Source organism: Trachinotus anak, unplaced genomic scaffold (genome assembly GCF_046630095.1).
Source record: "Trachinotus anak isolate AG129_WGS33_773 ecotype Australia unplaced genomic scaffold, CSIRO_AGI_Tana_v1 ptg000011l, whole genome shotgun sequence".
In the NCBI taxonomy this organism is placed as follows: domain Eukaryota; kingdom Metazoa; phylum Chordata; class Actinopteri; order Carangiformes; family Carangidae; genus Trachinotus; species Trachinotus anak.
This window is the reverse complement of record NW_027273862.1, coordinates 24472303-24492158: the sequence shown is the minus strand read 5'-3', so window position 1 is coordinate 24492158 and position 19856 is coordinate 24472303. Positions and strand designations below refer to the sequence as shown.

Sequence of the window (19856 nt, the reverse complement as noted above, 5' to 3'; positions counted from 1 at the left end):
GTTACTGAGGTCAGAGGCCAGTGGAGATTATACTTCTTGCTGGCTCTGGTTGGTGCCTCTTTCACCACCACTGACACTAGTTAAGAAATGTTAGGGGGAAAAAAGGACCAAGGACTCTTTATCTGACTGTCATACAAACTATATGGAGACTGGTAATCTGTACCAAGTTGTTGAATCCACATAATGAATTCAAGAGCAGCAGCATTTTAATTCTAACCAGTTGAGACAACTGCAATGTATAGTCTTGTTATCAGCATGCAATCACATCAGTGGGTAGCTTTTAAAGTGAGCCGTATTATTGGGGGCAGTGAAGTAACATGGTTATTAGCATTAAGCTGCAATTGAAAACAAACACACAACCCTCATCTAATTTGATTACAAAAATGTTCAAATCCGCCAAGGGACAGAAAAAAGGACATAAAATGACTGGATTCCCTTTCAAGTTCTGAAAGCCCACACGATTGTTTTCAAACACTGCACAATGGCCCAATTCCTTTACTGAAACCACATTGTCATTCTCTTTGAAGCTCAGAATAATCACAGAAACTGAAAGAGAAAACACAAATAGGAACACCTGACATCTATTGTACACCGCCAGCTGGCAAAAGGCACTCCGTTTCTAGGCAACTCTTCTCGGTTTTAGTTGCTAATTGTGCTTTCAGGAAAGCATAACCACACATTAATAATACAGAGAGGAAACTAAGCTGTGATGAAGTCGGCCACCCATGACCTACAATCTCTTCATGAGTAAACCAGGATCTCACAGTAAATAGTGATTGTCTGACAAAGAACGTGTTTACCATATGACGCTTTAACATTACAGGCCTACACCCTGCGTATAAATGACAGGTTTTTCATATGACAGACTAGAGAAGCTAAAATGAAATTAGCATTAATGTAATACACATTTGTGTTTTATCTTAAAAGTCTAAAAAAATAACCTCTTCATCATCCACATTTTAACACGTTATAGCTCATGTTTTATGACACAAAACAACCTCCAAGCTCGGAAATAGAACAGTGAAAGATGAGACATAAACATGAAAGATGTCTGCGAAAGCAACAGCTTCATATGCAGCAGAGTAAACTTTCATTTCACAACCCGTAGCAACAGCTGTGAATGACAAGTTACAGAGACAAGCAATGCTTTTGCACTTGTTGTAAATTACAGTAGTAATCAAATGTAATATCTTTTTAGTATGACACATTATAGCTGTATGCTGCAAATCAGTGCTACTATCCTACCAAGGCCCTTGACTGCTCTGAAGCAAAAAGGCACACAAAGCTTTTTCAAAGAGAAACCTCTTCAGAGAGCATGAGAGGCTTTACCTGTGGAAGCATCTGCACTCCCTGATGAAAGGACAGCAGACATTAGTCAGGAGACGACTCCTACAGCAACATGAGGCAAAGTAAAAGTGATATAAAAAGACAGAAGGCACAAGGGACCGCAGGGCACAGGACTGAGCCAAGATAAGTGGAGCTTACCAATTTGCTCACTTATGAGGCAGTGGCCTAATTTTCCTATTAAAGCAAAGTCACACAGAGGAAAAAAAACCTCTCCTTTCACTACTACTATCGAACAGGAAAACTAGAACAATATTTAGTTTTCTGTTTCTCTGACTGACCACTCATAGATTTTTGCATCCCAAGATTTTAGTAAAGTGAGTAAAATAAAACCCAAGTCATAAAACATCCTGAATTTGCTTTTCATGCTTTCTGGGTTAATTATAAAAATTATTGAATAATAAAAACACAGCATCTGAGCATGCCTCCCTTCACATATTCAGACAGGACTCAAGAGACTGTAACCAAGTTATCTTCACAATTTACTGTAACAATGTGATATTTAGCTGCAAAGATCTTTACCATGTTCACCATCCTAGTTTCGCATTTGCCATTTTCTGGGACTCCTTTGCCCCACCCCCTGCGGCGTGCATGCACAGCACACACACCTGCAAAATAAATCAGCAATCTCTGGTTGTTGGACTGAGGATGGCTGATGGAAAATTCTGCCCAACCCTAATAGGAACGTCATTATTTTTGTACAAAATTTCATGGCAGTCCATTTAATAGTCGTTGAGTCATTTTACTCAAAACCACAAATGTCAACCTCACGGTGTCGCCTGCAGAAAGTCAGCTGATCTCCAAACACATCTTCTGGGGACCTTAGCAATCATGGGTTACCTATAATTCTTAAGCACTGTAGTCATTAGCTCATGAAAGTATTCATAAACACTTTTTCTGTCCAATAAAGTAACTGTCAAGCTAAATACAAGCAAGTTACCTCCTCAGTATATCTTGTAGACTCAACAGAGCCTTTCCTTTCATCACCCTTACAACAAGCCGAGCTCTGAACACAAATGTAGGCTAACAAGTGGCTGTGGATTGGAAGCATTACCTACATTCTTATTAAGAAAAGTTCATTTGTACCTGCTTAGCTCAGAGATTTGGCAGGCAGGCTGGATGCCTGGTTGGCTGCCTGGGCTTACACACAGCAGGTGGTTTGGTACACTTTCTCTTGTCTTGGGTCAGCTTGACCTTGTCAACCTAATTCCTTCCTTTCCTCTCCCTAGACCAGCCGGCTGCCTTGAGCCCACGCCTGGTATTGTTTGTGAGATGACAGGGTGGGGGTTGGGTTATAACTGCACAGGGGTGGGCTGTTGGCTGTCATGAGTACTAAAAGCTCTTCACATAGAAGCTGAACAAGCCAAACATCTCTTTGTTCACACACATAATAATGCAACTACTCCAACTAATGATGTTTTGACTAACAATTGAGCAGCTGTTTTTTTTTTCCACCTATAAAATGACAGAAAACAGTATAAAATGCTTGTTATAATTTCTCACAGACCAAGGTGATTGTTCAATTACTAAAATAGTTGCAGATAAGGCTGCAACAAATAATTTTTTACCAACAGTTAATCTGCTGATTAATCTTCAATTAATCGCTTAATTGTTAATTAGACTGAAAAATAGAGTTGTTAGTAGAGTTGAATGTGACGTCTTCCAGTGTGATGATCAAAAACAGGAAATCAACTGAATTTAAAGGCTGGGATCAAGAATATGTAGCATTGATTCACTATTTTTGCTTTAACAGTGACTGAATCATCAAAATATTTGCCAATTATTCTTAATGGTTGCAGCTCCAGTCTGGTTTCACTGTTAGTGGGTGGTGGCTGGATGTTCTCAGCAACATATGATTTTGCAGCACAGTTAACTGGCAGTGCAACATTGCATACTGGGACAACTATTCATTCTAACATTGAGAATATGTCAGAAGCTTACACTGTCACCAGCTAGGACAGAACTTTGAACTTGTCCTATCGAGACGCTGATTCTGCTCAGTTCTTTCCCTTCTCTCTGTCTCCCATTACTCATCCTCCCACTCTGACCATAGGTCAGTTGACAACAACAGTATCTATTACAACAATAAGCCACATTCTTGTCAAGGTCACCCACTTGCGTCCGACAGGCAGGGAGGCTGTGCTGGGAGCAGAAATCCAGATAAGCTAAGCTGAGCCTATGAGGATTTCTCTCTCGCCAGCCCTCTCCATACTCATAAATCTTATCTCACAGCAAAGGGAAACCTGACAACACACTGAGAGGCTGTCATCAACGGCTCAGCCACCTAGATTCCCACCCAAATACCAATGATTCACTCTTTGACTTCTTACAAGTGTGTGGTTTTGACCAAGCCTCAGAGATCAGCCTGGAAAAAGAAATCTAGCTCCTTGTGTTGTGGGCTCAGTGTTTACGATTCACCACAATGTTGACAGCTGTGACTGAAACTCCATTTCCAGGTACCTACCTACCTTCCTGAATTCAAAAGCCTAGAGCTGCTGAGCAAAAATAAATTCTCCTAGACATACTATCCAGACACCTTATCAGCTAAGTAACAAATGACATTTTACTAGTCCCACACATTATACAAGGAAAACAAGTTGTTATTCAGGCAGTGAGATTTCCCTAGAGCTCCTAACCTCAAACTATTTATAGATGTTCTGTTAGTCTGTTTCCCTTGTGTTGACGCTCTTCTGTGGGTGGTGCCTTCTCCAAACATTAGAAAGACAATCCTAAGCCACACATAAATTAACACACTTAAAAAAAAACCAAAAACAAAACCCAAAAAAACAGAATGATGCCAAATGACTTTCTATTGTTTTGTGGACTGACACAAACAAACAGAAAACAATGAATATTATACTTAGCACAACAAAGACTTCTCACTTTAAGTGTGGGTGCCAGAAAGTTGTGCAACATCAACAATTGCAGTACTTGCTGATATATTCACTTGAGTTTGGGCAACATGGCAAACTATAAATAATTAATCACTGGTAAAATGCTAAATATACCTACATGACTACAGTCAGCAGATAACCGCTGAGAATCTCTTGAAGAGCTTCCAAAATCCATTCTCGACTTGACAACTCAGAAAAAAAAACTGCATTCAGAGTTTTAGCTGCTCTGACAGAACAGCAGATGATGAAGGTGCAGAGGGTAAGGCTAGGGATGTGGGAGTAGAAATATGTCTGTGGATGTGAAGGAGTGTACTGCGCTCTGCTCTGCAGGTAGTGCTCGAGCTGCCCTCACCGCGATGTCCCTCATGCTGGTACTTTCACTAGGGCTTGCCACTCTGACTGACCTCTGCTGCTGGCGGTCTCACAGAGCTCCTATTGAACCATGTCTATCTTAATGGGTGCTGATGTGCACTATTACTGAGTGCCAGTATTTCCCGCACCATACCCTCAAAGCCCTGCAGATTTTTACACCTTAATACACCTTGGGACAATGAACGCTGGAGCTTGCACCACATGACATTTCAACACTCTCTTTGGGGAGAGGGGAAATAGTTGAAAAGGCAGGTCACTAGAAGAGTGTAGGAGGGTAAGTTACACCACAGTTTATTTTCTGATCCACACAGCATGTCTGTGACTTGCTTGATAATTATAGTGTGGATGTGACTTCAGTATAATCTGGGGAGTTAAGTGAGAAGCATTTTCTGGAGTGAAACACCTACTAAAACAAGCTGACCCGGAAATAAATCTACTTTAGCAAGAATCAAATCAATCTAAAAGCTGTTTGAAAAGGTTTAAACGACTCAGTGGATGCACTTTGGCCTAACAACAGAAGCAGACTGAGCCCTCAAATGTTCCTCAGACACTTGCTTAATCAAAGGACATGTGGCGACGTGTCAACACAGTATAGTACAGTCATCACATTGCAGCCGCTGGTGGGGAATCTCTAAACAATTTATATCTCTGTGCCCTTCAGCTCATTAAAACCACTAATAGGTCAGGCTGCAGGGATGTCAAGGGAGCAGGAGTAAAGTGAAACCCACTATAACACACCAAATCTCCCCTCTCTCTGCCAGCTGCTTAGCAGAGGTCTGCTGCTCTCAGCCATCAGAGTTTGATGACCTTGTTAGTTTGAGTGCCTAATCTGCTAATGCCCTGATAAAAATAAACAGTCAGTGCAGTCATTGTAGTCCCCCCCCTGTCTGCAGCTGCTATCCATAAACACAGATGATACCTCTATCTTTATTTATCCTGAGGACTTAGTGTCAAACTGACAGTCTTATGAGCTAGCAAGGTCAGCATTATGTATTGTTAGTTGAAGTTAAATGCCATTTAACATACCGTGGCTAATGGATTTTCAAATAAAGTTATATATAGTTCATATTTTGTGAAACCACAGAAATGTATCTATGTGTATTTATATTTTCAATATTAGTTAGCCTCAGAACATCAGGCAAAAATATTTTTCATGCTACAGGGATGACACATTCTTAGTTAGCAAGTTAGCTAAGTAGCTAAGTTAGCATCGCCCTGGTTATCCTGACAAAAAGCCAATGGGATTTTTCTATTGGCTTTTGAATTACCACCTTCTATAAAATATGTACAATAAAACGTGAAAACATCTTGAGCTTGTGTTAACCACAGACCTTATTTTAGTCATCTACACAAAAACCCACTGACTTCATGACAAGGGAACCAGAAGTGCTAAAATGCTAACTAATTTCCAGGTTTAAGGACTCGTTCCTGCAGCACTATATTTGCCTTTCATTTTAAAGGTTTTCAAGTACATTTATTCCTAACACTTTGTCTATTTAGAGCTTAATAATTCATGTCCAATACTACATTTGAGATAGGACTGGAATAAATATTTAAACTCACAGCGTATATTAAAATTCTGCAAAAACCTCCTTTGACAAGTCACTGGTGGTTTTTCTGTGCTTACTCTTGACTTCCACAAAGAACAATCAAGCCCTGCAGCCAGCAGCTACACATCTAATACAGAGTACAAAATATGAGTCTGGTCTACAAAACTCCAAGTACATACACTATATTAAAATATTTGATTTATCCTAACCAGTTCAGGACAAAACCCCAGAAGAATAGTCTGAAGGTCATGCAGCACAGAAACAAAGTCTATGAATTCTTACATCAGATTTTTTAAGTATATTAAATGTCCCATTATTCAGCAATAACCAAATTGCCTGGACCTCTAGAGTAATATCCTCAGCTATATTATGAACAATAAAAATACCATAGTAATTGTGACATATGACTTAAGAGAATAAATTCAACAGCAAAATGTCTCGCTCTTCAAGGGATACATAAACCTAATGGATATGATTAAACATAATTTAGTTTTCCAGATGGACAGAGAGGCTCCACTCACAAAACATAATTGAATGTGCGAGCTCAGCTCATCGCCAAGGACTAAACAACTCCCCAGCCTCCACTACAAAGAAAGGCTCATTTCCATATTAACTTCACCTTTATTGATCCAGTGACACATCCTCTCCTCCTGCCACTACACCAACACCCTGAAGTCCTTTTTGTATATTTGGAAATAGTGGTGCTGGGGAGAAATTACCTTAGGAATATTTGATTATCAAAGAAAACAATGCATACTTGGTATTTGTACATTCTTTGGGTGGAGGGTGAAAAGTCATCTCAGCAAAACAACAATTACATGGATCATAAATTCAGGGCGTTTTCCCTGCGTATCAAGTTAAAGAGGAGTAATGTCCACTCTTAACATTGCATGTCTTCAACCAGTCATCTAACCTGTGCACCAATGAAGCAGCCTTTCTTTTCATTTATTTATTCATATTACAAAAATGATTTCACAGTCACAACAAGGGGATCGAAAGGTGCAAATGTTGTGCCAAACCAGTGGGCATCCATGCAAATTTAAGAGAATTAACACTTAAAGCTGCTATCGTCAATATTTGACTAATAGAAATGTATCATCTGACTATGTAAAAGGGGTCATTCGTAGTGATACAGAGAATTATCATCTGAATCTGAATCTGCAGCTCCCCTCGGCTTCAAGGAGCTTTATAGTGAGTTTCAGCCCATTGTTTAGCTGTCCACCCCACAACTTCACTGTTTCGCTGCACTCTCACCACTGTCATAGTGCCTTTTTCAGCCACAGGAAGCAGCTGTTTTAAAAACCCACTGTACACAATCTTCTCAACACCAAACTGCAGACGGTCACAGTTAAGAGACGAGCTGGTGAACACAGTAGAGTATTTAGCAACTAAAGAGCCAGATATTTCCCTCAGGATAAGTTTTTGTCGAGACCAAAAACAGAGCTAATAGAGTGAATATAGGATATCGTACTCTAAATGAATGTTAATGTGCATTGAACATTGTAGAGATACTGTAGATACACAGGAATCAGAAATACTTCACTGGAAACCCAAACTACAATGCGGTCTGAAAAGGCAGTTTGTGATAAACAAGGTTTCCCACGGTGCTTCACAGTGGCAGTGCGCCATCTTGCTTGAAACAAAGACAAGCTCTGCAAACATTATAAACATTTGTTTTGCTTAAATGATATATAGCACTACTCTTTAGGGGGAAAATGTATGTTACATTGTACAAAGAAATTCAGCCATATTCAATTTATTTTTTGCCAGATAACCCAACATTTTTGGCATTCCCAGCATGCTGGTCCAATCAAAATGGATAAGGGTTTAAAGCACCTAGGATAACTGCCCAGCACTTTCAATGTGGAGTTTGCACCTTGTCCCTGTGTTTGCATGGGTGTCTTCCAGGTGGCTCTTGTTTTTCTCCCAGTCCAGAGACATTCATTTTGCATGTACTGGGGAAATTGGAATGGAGTGTTGACCCCAAGAAGAGTATAATAGTTGTTAAGTTGTTGGCCAATGAGCAGTCTGATAAAGAGTAATATGCACCTGGATTCTTAAATGTTTTTTTGCTCAATTATGTAGTTACTTAATCATTTCCAGCAGTACAACCCACATCACAGCCTTACCCGTAACAGCAATAAATAAAAACCAACTGACAGGACTGCTGACCACATGGGTCTGGAACAGGGATGGAAGGAAAAACAGTGAAGTAGGATGAACACCATTTTGACAGGCGAGTCTTTCTCTGCCTACAACAGATAATGGAATGCTTCTATATTCAAGGACACTGATGCAGTCTCCATTGAGCGTATCAGCATTCATAAGAGGACTCTGCCGTGGCAGGGGTGACTTTGATGCATGTGGTTCTCTTGTTTAAGGGAAGGAAACAGCATGAGAAAATCAAACCTTCATACACTGGAGACTATAAAAGTCACTGGCACACAACCAATGTTTGAGGAGAGGTACAAGCAGAGGACACCTACATGTATTACTTATGGCATTTAAGGCTTTTAATGTAGTAAATCATGCAAATACAAAAAAGTTACAACACTCAGGGTACAAAAGTCTGCACTATTAAGAAAACTTGATTTGCTTGGGAGGAGGAATATAAGGGTAGCTGCAGAAAATGCAGTTGGAGAAAATCTATCATGTACAAGGTGTTGGTTCCAATATTTGACATTTAGTCCATTAATAGCTTACAAATTTTCACATACACTGCACACCGGATGGGGGACTGGAATTAAGCTATTATGACTCTTGTTTGGCAATGAATATCTCCCAAACTCAGCATGCAATTTAAAGTTAATGTTTGGCTGTGTCATCTGCAGTGGAGAGCTGGTTTATACGGCCATTCTGCTGATAATAACGTCATCATATCTTTTTATATATTGTTATTTTAACACACTTGCCTCTTCATGGGCCAAATCTGGCCCTGATCAAAGGGCCACTGCCAGCTGCATAAATTTAAAATGTCATGTAAACAGTGACCGACTCCTTGATGCCAGAGTCAAATAGTTCCATGTCACCGAGTTTGAAAAGACTTGGCAGCAAGCAAAGCGAAACTTTAGCTAGGGCAGGGGAACAGTGCAACCCAACAGCGTTTGTATACTTAATGCATATATAGTTTATTTATTTATTTATTCCTCTTGAAGAGCAGTAGATTGGGGTGAGGATTTAAGGGATTCAGTGGTAATGAAGCGTTAAGTTGCTGGACTGAGGCCCAGGTCAGTGAGCCACACCATGCTTTACCTCATTCTCAAACACTCTCTTTTCCCATCATGTTTAACATGAGGGGCTTCAATGTAATGCCCTCATGAGACTCATGCTTTGCCGAATCAGTAAATCTAAGGCAAATACTGCTGAACTAAAAGAATAAGCCTTGAATGAAGCACTTTGCCTGTATTTATCCCCCTCGCATTAATGAAGTATGCTTTTAAACCCTCATGACATCCTAATTTATGATCATTTCAAATATTTTTTTAAATTGACTGGAACATAATTTCTCCCCATGATTGTTAACTTTAATGATATTCTTTCACGACATCAATAAAAAAGTCATTTTTAGTATAACTATGATGAAATATCATTGTTAAAAAAATGCAATTGGTGTAATTTGAAAAATGGAACATTCAATAGTTGAGGAAAAGTTTTATAGGAATACATTATTAATTTATCTACAGTATATAAAAGAGAAGCCTTGTAGACCAGCACACTGTATGCAGGCATATGCTCTGGTGCTGCTGTCTGCATGTCATGGATCAACAATTCTTAAAGAAAAAATTCAATAACAACTACAAAACAATTACATTAATGACCTCTCAAAATCATTACATCGGTAGTTTGGTATTGGAAAAAAGGAGACTTGTACAACCCAGTTATAACTGTTCCAAATTCAGTCCTATATTGTGCACGACCCAAACATCCATCGAATCATGAATGTTTGACATTGGCCCCAAAGGACGGACGTGTTCTCCCTTTAATTTCTATCAGCGGTATAATCCCCTTTTGAAACCCTTTTTAGGGTGAATTAGAAAGGCCCTGCATTCAAAGAGATGAGTGGAGAGAAGGGGGCAGGAATAATCACAAGGGCCTAGCTGTCTGTGTGGATTAGAATGGGAAAGAAAATCCTTTCATCTCAGATCTGTACTTCCAAGCTTGGAAGCATGCATGCACACTCACATACACATACACATATACACACACACACACACACACACGCAAATCTCAAATGCACACTTGTCATAAAGGAAAGTAGAAGACCTCTATGTTGCCAAATTCAGTTTTAATATAAAAGAGTCAGTTATTTATGTTTAAACAGATGATATTCAATTATGCTCCAAATGGGCACGATAGTCACTGGATTAGAGAAAAGCTTGTGTAAAAGCTTTGCTCTCGAGGCTGACCTCTCAGTTTGGCTCTTAGGCAAGACGGAGTGCAGAGAAAGCCTCACACATGACCTAACTTGCTTCTCCAATTTCTCTTGCTGAAATGTGGACTGCTGCTCTATTTTTGGCAGACAGTCTTTTGACATCCAGCAAAATGTAATGAGAGGGATAAGCCCAGAGAACCTCCTCAGCCAGAGAACAACAAACTACCCCCCCCCCCCCCCCCAAAACACCATCTGACAGATACGAAAATGGATTAGCCATTATGTCTGTTTGCTCAGTTGTCTACCTCTGTGAGGGTTTAACTGCGTGTAAAATGACAAGCCTAGTTGTGTGTAACAGGAGCTGACACTAAAAAGAGTGTGTGACTGTAAAAACATAAATATCTCATATACCCAGAAGATAAACATCAAGGTTTCTGCTTGAAAGTTGTTTGGCCCGGCAGCTGTTCTTGCTCTAGCAGCTTTACCAGGAGCTTGTTGGCTGCTCTTCTTCGACCTGAGGCTAGGCTACTGTTGCTGACTCGGCAGAGCTGCAAATGTTAGCAGTGTCTTACTAATCACGATCGCCTCCAGTATTTTATTTGGCCGTCTGAAAAACCTCTCTTTGAGTTTCTTGGCTTTTTACATTTCCTCTTTGACATGATCCCTAAATTTCACAAAAGAAGTATCTGCATTACTGACTGTCCAGCCAAGGTTGCTATGTAATGTTAGCATGTGATAGTTGGAAGCGTTAAGTGTTGAACATCACTGTACACACAACGAAATGTAAAGAATCACCAGATAAATGTTTTAATCACCAGATGTCACTGTGAGCTTTCCAACCATTATATCTTTCCTGTCTGGTCTTTCCTTGCCGCTCCAATGGTTTTATTACACATACGCAAATGGTTTTATTGCACCAAATTCATCAGAAAATTCTGCTTATTTTAATGGAGATAAACAATAACAGGGTTTGCAAAGCTATATCGAACCCTTATGTTACTACTGCTTTATTCATTTACTAATGAATGGCTTTGTAGTGCAAATCCCCCCCTCCAAAAAAGTAAAAATAAAAAATATCCTCCTTCCTTTATTCAAGAAACACTGATGACACTTCACCTTAACTAGACTTTCTCCTGTCCATTGGAGAGGACACTCCAGTCAAACTGCATCACAAGTGCCCAAAACTGAAAGTCAAACAAGCCACTCACAAATGTATATAGTTATTTTCCCAAAAGGCTATACAACCAAGTGGTATTTTTGGGCCAATTATAGATAATCACACAGTGGGAGCTGGTGCACAGAGCAGAGTTAAGAATCTGACAAGTCTATACAGCAAGTCTGAGCAAACTGTATTGTTCAAAGCGTCTTTTCTTTCCAAATGTCTTTTGGTAGGCAAAAAAACGTACTTCCTGGATCAAGTTTTTATACATATATACAGATATGAAAACAGCAGCAGGCTGTTAGCTTAAACCAGTGGCCCAGTAGGAAACTCTTTGTCAGACAACAGCACAATCAAACTGAAGAAAATCTCCAACTACATGCATACTAGCATATTAAAATGTGCCGAGGAAAAACACAAACTCAGGTAAGTTTTGGTTCAGACATGATCTCATTCTTTATGTACCACTTAAAGAGAAATAAAAAACTGTGAGGATTTGCTGCTTTTGTTGGTCTTACATCATAGCAAATTGAATCTTTTCAATGGTGGACAAAACAAGACATTTAACAACGTCACTTTTGGCTCTAGGGAAATGTTTTATAAAACTGAGAAATAAAAAAAGCAACGGTGCAACGAAAAACATTAGTGATTCCCTGAACTGGTTCCATTTAACAAACTGGCTGCAAACAATCCCCTTAGAAAAGTATTAGGGGGGAGGGCAAGAAACGTAATCCTCTCTATAATCACTCTTGCTCAAACACTGCCTTGCTGTTAACTTCCTCTTTGTTAAACTAAAAACCTTTCACAGGCAGTTAAGATCTTGTGCTACAAATGTTTCTCATCAACTGCTTCATGGTCAAACCAGTTTCAATATTGATGATTGTTTTAACATGTTCACCAGAAAAAGGTCCAAATTTAAGGGTCGAACTACCGTGAGCAAAGAATCAGGAGGAGGAAATTCTTTTCACATGCCCAAAACAATAGAGATTGTGCAGAGACAAAGCCTTTAGAAACAAGTGAGAAATCCCCAAACATAGGCTGCAAACTCTTTTACAACCGTAGCAAGGCAGTACAAACTTTGAGCCACCTCTCCCCTGGCTGGTAGAAAATTCCAGTTGAGGAGTGGGGGGGGGGGGGGGGGGGGGGTCCACGTCTGCTCCTCCCCACTGTGTGGGTTTTGTTCTGCTAATCAGACCACATGCCTCAAGGATTCAGGAATCCAAGAGCTCTCAGCCAGCTCCTCTCATTCCACATACAGCCGCAGCAGCCTGTGACAAACTATTCAGTGTGTTGGGGGGGTTAAAGACTCTATCCATTCATAACACTGCTCAACCCTCCCTCCCTCCTCTCCTAATCTCAGGCAGTTCTTCACCCCCACCTCCTCCCCCTCTTACCCCTCATGTGCCCTCTCTCTCCCCTCTCACCACAGCAGAGCTCTTTTTTATCTGTCTGCATACTGCACACTGGGTCTGAATGGGCTCATGGTTTATTATTAGACCATGGTCCAACCACACACCCACCACGGTTTTAAATAGAAAAAACAGGACTAGGGCTACATCGAGTTAGCAATGAAAGTCTTGATATTTGCCTCTCTCCTTCCCTGTTTTTTTTTTTTTTTCCCCTTCTTATTTCGGTTTGTTTCCTCTCTGTTCTCCCCTCCCTGCTTCTCTTGCTACTCACGCATTGAGAGGCGAAATGAGGCACGCTGGAAATTTGCAGGCTGACAATGGAAGACAGCTGCTCTTGCTGCATAAGTCTTTCATGAGCTGAATTAGTTGTACTAGCCTTCGCTCCCTTCCCCCCACACATGCCTCCCTCATAGCAAGCTGATCCCGACACAGCACAACACACCTTGTGGAGAGCTTAGGAGGGAAAGACTGGGAGGCAAAGACAAAGCTTGACAGAGGCTTTGTTTGACAGACCTGTGATTGCTTTATGTAAAAGTAGCCCGTGTTTTGTGTCCCTGTAGAAAATCTCAACTCAATTCTTAATGAAGCTTTGTGTTTTATTATGTTGTTTTTTTTGGTTTAAATCAGAAGGTGAGATCAAGTTTCTAAGATGATACTGATGTTAAAAGAAGTTCCAATGGGCTGAATGCCAGAGGCTTTTACACACTAAAGATATGACCTCCATTATGTTCTGAAGCTCATATTTGAGATTAATTGGGAAGGGATGGATTCAAAAGAGGGTGACTGGGGTCTCTAATTGTGTTACAGTATATTTCTAGACAAAAGACTCTGGTCTCTGGTGTACTTCACAAACCATATTACAACAATGGATAAAACAGAACATCAAAAATTAATCTTCACGCATCGAAAAACCTGAAAAAACACCACACACATTAATAAAACTATGTTGATTAAACAAATCCAACATGTTTATGCAAAATACAGAAGAGATAGTTTTCAGATTATGATTATGAAAGCCAAATGAAAACAAAATACTTAATAATGGGAGTATTACTCACTAAATAACCAAGTTGTCCTAATAAAGGAGCAACAATATGACATTCGCACTGCCAGGATGATGTTTCAGCATTTTTATGCACCTTTATTAGTTTTGGGAAAATTGTCAGGCATGAAGTAAAACCATTCTGCAGAGCTGAAACAATTAATCAATGAACCTATTAATAAAGACAATGGGCAACTGTTATATCATCATCATTGATTAATCAAATGTTAAATATGAAGAATGTCAAATGTTCTGCTCTTTCTTTTTTGTGCCAGTAGATTCAATATCTTTGGGTTTTGAATTGTTGGTTGGACACAAGACATTTATACACATCCCCTCCTCTGGGAGAATATACTCTGCATTTTTTCACTATTTTTTTACATGACTCCTTATTATGGAAAAATTTGTTGTGAGAGAATTGTGTTTTAGACAATCTAAGGACTTTCTATATGGAAGTAGAACATGCCAGTGCCTGGTCAATATTACAATGCATTAGCAAATAATAAATACATTTTCTGCCTTTTAGTGAGATTTATGGAGAAATGTATTTGGGGGGAAAAACATCATAAGGTTGATGGAAAATGGCCTCCTTTCATGACTAAGAGCAGTCACACTCATTCCTACCACAGCTCTTTCATTACACCAGATTGTACTTGTGGTGAGCACAAGCTTTATAACCCAACATGGTAAGTGACAGCAAATCCAAACAGCCTGCATGAGGCAAAGGGATGGGACGCAAAACCTAAACATTCACTCGGTCCAGGTGACTACAGACTGCAGACTGGAAAGACCTGGTTCCAGCATGAAATATTTCCAAACAAAAAAAACTTGTGGTGCCTCTCAACAGTGATTTCCTGTGCAACAAGACTGTAAACTGCGTGGGCCAAAGCATTCTTCTTCTAATTGAACTGTGCTGTGTGTGCTGAGCAATCTGATACAATGGGGTCTTATGCTTTAGCAAATCTCTAATAAGGATTTCTGGGGTGACTCATCTATACAGCAACATGAATCTGAAAATTGTTTTTAAGCGAAGGTGCAGAAGTACTGACTATGCTCTATGTCCAGACCAGCTGCAGCATGCTTTTTACTATTTTGATTTGCACTGGCATGTCAGTGAGGGATAAGACACTGTAAACCTTGAAAATGTGCGGTATGCGTGGCATGTGTGTTAGTCTACTGAAAAGCTAAGTATCCATAGAAAATGGACATTCACATTTCATGAAAATATAAAAACCCAAGCAATGTTAATATAACTACATTTTTACATCCATTCTAACATGTATTCACTAAATATAAATAACTAAATAGTCAACACATCTATTAATAACTTTGTTGATTTGACCTAATTAAAAAAAATAAATAAATACTTTATGTAGTCTAGTGTTTTGTTTTGCCTACAAGCTCAAAACATTTCACATTATTGTGAAGGCAGCGGCTGATGGCAGATGTGGAAAACAATTAGTGTCAAATGTTTTCTTCCTGTAGTAGTGAGTGAGTCCCTGAGGGTGAACGCTTCAAATGGGCAGAGGCAACAACGCAGAAATCACAACAGCTATGAACCAGGGCCTGTAGATAATTCTTACTTCCATGGATATGTTGTGTTATTTGTTTAAACCAGATGATTTCAAGTAGGCTGTGAAAAAAAACTAACAAACTGAACATAAATGAAAAATACAAAAAAAATATCTTTATTTTCTGTCATCATATTGAGTTCAACTGTAATGACAGGCCCAGAAAAAATTCCTCCCTTCATGTGTGTAATGCTACAATCAGGTCAGGCTACGATCAAACACAGCTAGTTCATATGACATATCGTCTGACTGCATTGGAAATCAAAAGGGTGTATAGCTCCTGGAAGGCATGCATAGTGCTGTAGTGGGTTATACATAAAAGAATATTGTGTAAGAAATGAAAAAAAGAGGGAGAAGCTCAAGCCCCAGCTCCTGTCTCACCTTTGCACGGCCGACAAATCACAGCGTAAAGTGGGTGTGAATGTCCAACTGTCAGTTTTGGAAAGCTATAGAAATGGTCAGAAACAGCAACCCCTAATATCACATTGGAAAGGCGTGGGAGGAAGGGGTTTCTGAAGCTATTTATTTCAGCTCTGACAGAGTTCACTAGCAACTTAATACAATCTCTGCAAAGAGTATAAACTTAGGTAAGAGCTAAATGCTCAAGACACATGTTTATGCAAGACGTAAGGAAGATATGGCATATTTGAACAATCAAATTAGATGTTTTGTAAATTTTTCTGCATAATTGTTCTGTTAACAAAGCAACAACTCTGCTTCTCTCTGCAGAATTAGCCTTACTCGAACATGGACAGGTAAGCTTACAGCCTCACTTTGTAGTGAGCCTCTTGATGCAATTTGCTCCACTTCTTAAAATAAGTCACAATCTCTCTTCTATTCCAGAGCCTTTAAAAGCCCTGGCACTACTTTAAAGGAATGAGCTGTAACACAATAGCAACAGTCAGTCAGGCACAGGCAAAGAGAGAAAGAACTCAAGCTAGCTCTCATGAGATCCCTCCACTCCCCAGGCTGGACATCAGCAGCAATGCAGAGCGGTGGCTGTGCTCTTTCATTCAAGTGCAGCCTTTCCTTTCTCTCCTCCCTTTTCAAAGTAACATTGCCAATGTAATTTTCCATGAGAGCTGCTCCATTTATCAAGGCCAGTGGCACATTGAGGGAGCTGATGAATGCCTTACTCCTCTAGATTTGTATAATGAGAGGTGGGAGAGTGAGACACACTCAGAGGTGGTTAGCACTTGTATGAAGGAAGTAGAGATGATTTATTCAGCATCCGAGAGCTAAAGCTTTGGGGAGCTTTAACTTAGGACACCGACAATGTAGCCACACTATTACACCTCTGCCATGGAGAACCAGATTGCTACTGAGACACATACTGATTAATGCTCGGATCACACATGGACATGAGACAGCTAGTTCTTTTAAATGAACAGATATATTGTAATGAGGCTGACAAATTTCTAAATCTACTTCCCAGCAGTTGCTGTTTTCTAAAATAATGCTGTTTTGTGGTATTATTTCATTTAACTAATCCTAATACACACATGCCAGAGACATTTAGAACAGGTGTATACGAGTTTTTATATTACTGGAAATAATTTAAGGAAAAAGGTAAGAAGTTAAACAGAAATATACAGTTGAAAATTTTGTTTTGCGTTTAAAATTTTACAAACCAAGAGAACCGAATACATAAAGCCCCCCCAAAAAGGTGTGACAGCTCATAAGCCAGTAGGTAGAATTACTACCGTGGTCATACGTGGCAGTAATAGAAAAAAAACAGCTGATTAATCAATAATGAAAACAATCACTGTTTGAAGCTCTATAGCTACTGTGACTTGTGTGTGTGATGAAGAAAATGGATTCTGCTGCCACATCTGAGATGAACAACACTCATGCAAAGTGCTCATTGTAGGCATGGGGATAGTTTCTGGGTGATGTTCCAGTGAAGTTCAGGAGCTCAGCCTTTGCTTTGACTATAGCCGGTGGGAATATCTATTACAGTGCCAGCATGGTTTCAGTTCAATGGGCATGTGAAATGCAGTTTTGTGTGCTAGCTACCAAAGTGTAACCAATGTAAATTTTAAGAAGCATTAGCTAACAAGTCTTTCAAGCCCCTTCAGGAACAGCACTGCGATTTTTGTGTAGTGGCCACAGTTGGAACTGCACTTTTTCATATACAAAATTATTACCCAATAAGTGCTTGTGGAACAACAAATAAATAATCTGATGATTATTTTTCAAAAAATGCAAATATTCAGTTTACAGCGACATCTAATAAAGAAAATCTTTTCTTTGAGAGCCTGAAATCTACAAATACTTGTCATTTTCTTTCACTATATTAGTTTCAAAAATGACTATAATGGTTATTAGATTGCTATCAAAATTGTAATTGTTTTTCTGTCAGTTGACTAATTGACTAATTGATTAACCAACTAATTGTTATCGCACTTGGCCCAGTACACATTTAAAAGCCACAAAGAGCCATATCGGTATATTAGCCTTTGGAACTGTTTGGGGAGTGCATCTAGTCAGCGACTTTCCATGGAGAGAACAGGCATCTTCTTGAAACATGCAACATATCCTACAACCAGGATGTTCTCCATTTATCACAGCTCATTTTCTCACAAGCCCAAATTTAACTTGCCTTTTACTAGTTCCATGAATTATAAGGCTGTGGCCATTCAAATGTTTATGAGCAGATATTATCAATCTCACTGGTGTCAACACTAGGTCTGGGTCTATCTTTACTATTGTTGTACTTGACCTTGCCCTGCCCCTCTTCCTTAAAAGGTGAAACATTCAAGTTTCTCCATGTTGAAGTAAAGTCTCAATGACATCGAATGTTTATATACACATATATAGATTTTGTTTGGTTTCATTTTGAAAAAATGAACTTGTAGTTTTAACACATCCAGTGTTAACAGTGGGGTTACCAACTTAAAAAACTGCTCTTCAAGCCAAAATTGTTGTGTGCAGCAATATAATCACATCCTTCTTTCATCACATTTTGAAGGACACTTTTCTCCAGTTGGCCATTTGAAAGCAGTTATGACCTCTCTCCTTTATTCACTGCTGTCAACCAATTCATGTGGTTCTCCCTCAAAAGCCTTTTCATTCTAAGTACATTATGATTACAAAGACTTTCCTGAAATTTCCTTTCATAGCATTCGCTCCAAGGAGACTCTACAGCTTGTGTTCATGACTGGGTGTCCTGGATTTAAGGAATCAAACAGGCTTCCTCGCAGCCCATCCCCCATGCCACTTTCAGAGCAGCAGGAAAAACGACGAAGGCGTGCTTTGCACCAGCTCCCTCCCCCACATACTGCTCCACCAGGCATTACTGGGGCTTGTGGGATTAAGAATGGAACACGATGACAGACAAAAACAGTCCTCAGCACCTCCCTGCTCTGCTGTCTTTTATACTGCGAGAGCATGAAAAGGCTGCTATGAGGCATACAATAGACACAGTGATAGATCAACTCTGAGTGAACAAGATAAGTGTGGGTGAACAGCTACACGGATCTTTATATTGTTCTTGTTCGACAATGTCAGCGTTGAAATTGTGTGAAGAAAAAAAAGTACAACACGATGTGACATTTACTTAACTTCACAGGCGTAATATGATGTATATGGCTGACAGTATCTATTATATTCTAGACTGACAAATGGGAACATTTCCCTTATCTGACATTAGGACTTATGTACTGTACACGAGCCAGGAAACCTAACACTTTCATAGTTAATTGCAACAGATGTTGGCTTGGTATTTATTTTGAACATGGCATAAGAATTTATTTCATATCAAGGCACTTATGCATCCTTTGAAAATGAATCAAGCCTCCACCGATAAGGAAGAAAAATTGCGTGGGCTATTTCCTGTCTCATATTCATCAAGGGTGCCCTTTTTCAGCCACGTGGTAATAAGAGAAAACAGCAGTAGATCTTTTTATGTATCACATGTCAGACAGCTTCAGGGAAAGGAGTGCATCTCTCAGCCTGCTGCAAGGGACGGGCTATCACAAAGAACAACTTCATGAACCTTGCAATCTTCAGTCCTATTGTGTCTTACTGTATTAATTCACACACTGCCGGTATTGTTTCAAACCTACTTTGCACAGACAAATGCATCTCCACAGTTGCTGCTGGCTTCTGGAAAAGAAACCAAACTGTGCTTCTTCAAAACAA

The 19856-nt window shown here is 39.6% G+C and overlaps 1 protein-coding gene across 2 annotated transcripts in view; it reads right to left on the bottom strand.

The window, feature by feature from the left end:
* The window catches only part of znf609b (zinc finger protein 609b), a 73661-nt gene that overhangs the window by 30857 nt on the left and 22948 nt on the right, over positions 1 to 19856 (bottom strand). The gene's annotated exons all lie outside the window — the stretch shown is intronic.